The sequence below is a fragment of the Triticum urartu genome, chromosome 6, assembly GCF_003073215.2.
Source record: "Triticum urartu cultivar G1812 chromosome 6, Tu2.1, whole genome shotgun sequence".
Taxonomy (NCBI): Eukaryota; Viridiplantae; Streptophyta; class Magnoliopsida; order Poales; family Poaceae; genus Triticum; species Triticum urartu.
In genome coordinates this window covers 180,250,510-180,255,295 of record NC_053027.1, presented here as the reverse complement: position 1 = coordinate 180,255,295, position 4,786 = coordinate 180,250,510, and the positions used below count along the sequence as shown (strand labels likewise).

Below are 4,786 nucleotides of genomic sequence, written 5' to 3'. Positions count from 1 at the left end.
ATGGACTTCTGTATTAGGGTGAATTTTCTTTTAAACACCCAAAGTTGAATTCCTGGATCCGCCACTGCACCGGCCTGAAGATGCAAGAGGTAGCCTTTCTTACTAATGCTACTGCTACGTTTTCTGCCAATGCTAGTTTGGTTTTTCTCCTAATGAAGTTGACGCCTTGATTTTGATGGACAAGAGGGAGATACAGAGCATGTGTAGTATACTAGTATATGGACTGCTCGCACGCGCTGCCACGGACTGCTCCGCCCAGCACCCCGACACTCCGCGTGTCGCCTGCGTGCCACACCGTCGCCACCTCTCCCACACGTTGATGAAGAGGTAAGCCGTTGTCTGTACTCCAGCTTCATAGTGACACACAAGGAGCAGCAGCTACTGCTAGTGAGTCCCGCTTCCTTCTCTCTGTATCTTGTGCCAAACCAAAAGGTGCACAAGACATGTTTGATGAAATGGCTAGCTGAAGATAGAACTGTTGTTAAATCATGTTTCCCTTTGGTTTAATTTTTCTTTGTTAATGTTCTATTATTTGCCCAATTATTTACTGCGCAAAATACCTCCATCCCAAACACTTTTATCGTGGAGTGGGGAAAAGTTATAATTTTTCTATAAGCACTTTATAATTGGCTAGAAAATAGGAAAAGAAAAAGAGAAAAAACAAGATGTAGCAGTGCATTGAAACACAACGTCTACTAGTGCTTCTCTTTTGATTGAGATATTCCCAACATTTCTTTGCCCAGGATGTGTTTGCGTTCATATATGTAAGGAAACTGTTGTAGCTAAGTGTTCACTTTGATTTTCCTTTGCTTCACGCTGTGACGTACATAGTCTGATGTGCTTATATATTTTTCCTGAACTTATAAGTAGATGGTCCGCTGTATTCATGATCTCCTAGTGCTTGTTGCTAGGTCTGTCTCTCTTTCCGCCCCTGCTCACCGTCCTGTGCGGCAATGGACGCGACTACTTGAGGGAACGAAGCCCGTCCTCCCAGCACCGGTAGTCTCCCTGCACCCTGCAAAAAATTAAATAAATCGTAAGTTCATAATCAAGAAACCATGAAGTTCAAAGACAACAAAGGTAATGCCCGATGTTGTTCGCCAACGATCTTCAGTTTCTTTAGCAGCTCGTACGCATTTTATCAAAGCTAGTATGTTCGGAACCGTAAGTTGATAGCTGACCGGCAGGTACAACAATGTTGATGGCGATTGAAGAAGGATCCCGGAAATATTATTATTGGGACCGTAGGCCAAGTTTTATGCATGGTGTGAGAGGATTCCAGGAATTGTTCTGAAGCGGTCGATGGCTTTCGAGAGATGCGATCATATCTCACAAGTTTCCAAGGGGTTCAACATCATTTATATAAGAAGGAAATGTCAAAGGTTCAGATGGCAACACACTTAAAAATACTGGTGAAAAATCTGAACATGTATAGTGCAATCATGGGAAAAAGCTTGAATTTTTATCGCTTGACCTGTGCTGATCTCTCCTATAGTTTTTGTTATGCGTTCTTCATTGAGTGGTACAACTGAACATATCCATGGGAGATCCATGCTATGGTACAGATTTGTGAAATTACTTTGTACTCATTAGTATTATTTCATTGTGGGTAATGGGCGCATGACTTCATGTGTTCACTATTTATTTTTTCGCTTGATTTGTAGCCAAATTATTTATTAATATTGTGATTCGAGTGCCTTGTGCATGGTTGTCATTTGTAGCACACAAAGGTGCTTGTGTTAATACGTATGAGAGGAACATTCTGCTAGTGATGAAACAAAGGATCGAATGCTAAAATAATTTGTTTTCCGTGTTTCTAAAAAATTCAAGAAGTTCAAATTAAAATAACAGGGTAGTTCAACGTTCTTAAATAATCTTATTATTCCAGTTTCTAAGAAACCTCGAAGTTCAAATAAAAATAGTGTACAAAAGAAAATAGTTTTTTATTACAACAATGAATGAATCCAAGAAGATCAAATTAAAATAACTAACTAGCTCAAAAAAATGATTTTTTTCCTGTTTTTATAAAAAACTAGAAGTTCAAATTTAGAAAACGAAACGGTTCGATGTTTATTACAAAACTCGGATTCATTCAGTTACTAAAAAATAGACCAAGAAATTCAAATTAGAATAACAGAGTAGTGCGATGTTTATATACCACGAAGAAAACAAAGCATCACCTAGAAAATATTAACTCTAGAAGTTAAAATTAAATAAATTGGAGAGTTTAAAGAAAACCCAAATTCTTTCTATATGTAGGAAAAATAAAAGTATGAAGTTTAATTTAAAAAGGATGTTTGATTCTTATTTAAAATTTATATATTTTCTAAGAATAAAACAAAAAGGTCCAATTTACGAAAATAGAGAAGTTCGCTATTTATAAAAAAACTCACATTTTCTTGGTAATAAAAGAAATAAATCAAGAACTTCAAATTTTCATAACTCTAAAAAACACACATAAATAAGTTCAAATAAAAAAGTTAGAGCGGTTCGATGTCTATAAAAAACTTAGATTTTTTCCGTTACTAAAGTGAAACTAGGAGAAGTTCAAAGTGATAACAGCCAGAAGCTCACGTACTGCACGGTGTGCATTTCGTATTAGAAAATAATAAAAAATCAAAATGCAAAAAAAATGTTGCTAGAAGTTCAAGTGCTCGGCCCGAGAAAGTTCAAAAATTGTTGGAGAGAGGTTGAACAAAAATACGTGACAAAAGTTCAAGGTGAAAACAGCGGGAAGTTCAACTACTACACAGAATCCGTTTCAGATAAGAATATAAGAATAGAAAACTAAAAACTTAAAAGGTTTGTTGCAAGAAGTTCACGTGCTCCAACCTGCACGGTTCAAAAATTATATTTACGAGATGTCCGTCATTCATTTACATGTTGTTTTAAAAAGCAAAAAAACAATGTTGTTTTGCCACTTTAAAAACTGCTCTCAAACGGCAACGAATTTGTAACACATGTCTACATGAAAAACTTGTTGTGATTCATAAGCTTTCAATCGGGTATATTATGTGCCACATTTCAATGAACGATTTAAAATTTTGATGTATACCATTTAAAACACATTTTGATGTATTCAAAAAATTCTTACCTATTGAAAGAAGTTCATAGTGAAAACAACGACAAGTTCAAGTACTATAAGGAATGCATTTCAGGTGAGAATAAAAGTATAGAAAAGTAAAAGCTTAAAAGGTTTGTTGAAAGAAGTTCAAGTGCTCTGTCCAGAGAAGTTCAAAAATTCTTACGGAAGAGGTTCACCTTGTATTTCCATGTTCGATTTTTTCTGTATAAAAATCGAATACAATTCTGTACTCAATATATTAAAAGTTGAAGTTCAAATTGAAATAACAGAGAAGTTCGGAGTTTATTAAAACCTAGGATTTACCTGTTCAAAAAATAAAAAAACACAATGCCATTTTTGCACTTTTAAAAACAACTCATAAACGTAAAAATGGTTGCTAGAAGTTCAAGTGCTCGACGAGGAAAAGTTCAAAAAATTCTTGCGAGAGAGGTTCACCGTGTATTTAGATGTCCAAAATACGTAAAAATATGTTGTTTTTTGTGTTTTAAAATAACTCTCTCAAACCAGAGAGAATTTCAAAGTGATAACAATCGGAAGTTCATGTACTACATGATGTGTATTTCATATAAGAAAAATAAAATAAAGTGAAACAGACTGAAGTTCAAACAGACATGCCCCAGAAATTCAACTACTTCACACAGTGCAAAAACAGCACGTCAAAAACAGAGTGAAGTTCAAACAGACATGTCTGAGAAGTTCGAATACTTCACGGAGTGCATTTCTGTCGGTGTTCTGGAAACGGGGGTCCCCAGACTTGCCTGCCTACGACCCGCGGCGTGGCTCCACCAGCGGCCCTATACGACCCATCTTCACCAGCAAACACTCAAGACCCTCGTGAGGGGCCAAGCCTCGTGAGGTAGACAACACAATACCTCCTCGGGGGCAGCTTCACCAGGTTGGTTCGCGAGGGGCGGAGAGATCATGGCAAGGGCCACCTCGCAAGGTTTCTGTGACGCAAGCCATGACGACTGGAGCTAGGCGGGCGCCAGGCTGGCACCAGCGCGCATAGTGTCCTCGTTTCCTATTTGGTGCTAAAGGGGAAATCGCAGGCGAGGAGTCCCGAGGCATCAGGCAAAGGTTAACATATCGGTGCAACAAGATCAAGACCAGCAGGACAGCAGGACGGAGGTGGAGCCCAACACGGCGTCACCACCAGAGCCTTTGGCAGGCGAAGACCACCTTTAGTCAGGATAACTTGTACTGGTTGTCTCCCTTTGAATTTGGCCATTTTGGTATCTCTTCCCACTCAATATTTGGGAAGAGGACCAAAGCCACTATAAATAGGACTAGCCACCACAGTAGGAGGGGAAAACTGAAGAAAGGGGAACGAGTGAACCATAAAAGAGGATTGAGATCATCCTCAACCACTCAAGCTCACCAAGCACAAGAACACCCCTCCTCAGGAGGATGTTCTTCCCTTGTAACTATTCATCCTTAGCCCAAGAGGTAATCCACCACACAACACTGGAGTAGGGTATTACACCAGATCGGTGGCCCGAACCAGTATAAACTCTTGTGTCTCTTGTTATTTGGGTTCATCGAGCTAGGCCGTGAGATCATGATGTGTGCGAGCTAGAGAGGGAGGGAGGGATCTTCATGCGCACCCCAGTGTTTGAACCTCAAGGGTTTTGCCGGAACCCGAAATCCGCCATTTGGCGCTCCGGGTAGGGGTGCGCTGAAGTTTTCCCCTTTGTCAATCCG

General features: G+C 39.2%; 1 long non-coding RNA gene across 1 annotated transcript; it reads left to right on the top strand.

The window, feature by feature from the left end:
• Positions 1-278: 278 nt before the first annotated feature.
• On the top strand, positions 279-1,705 carry LOC125515843. Its single transcript, XR_007287144.1, has 2 exons — positions 279-1,080; positions 1,188-1,705. It is a non-coding gene; the product is annotated as an uncharacterized LOC125515843 (long non-coding RNA).
• The last annotated feature ends 3,081 nt before the right edge of the window (positions 1,706-4,786 follow it).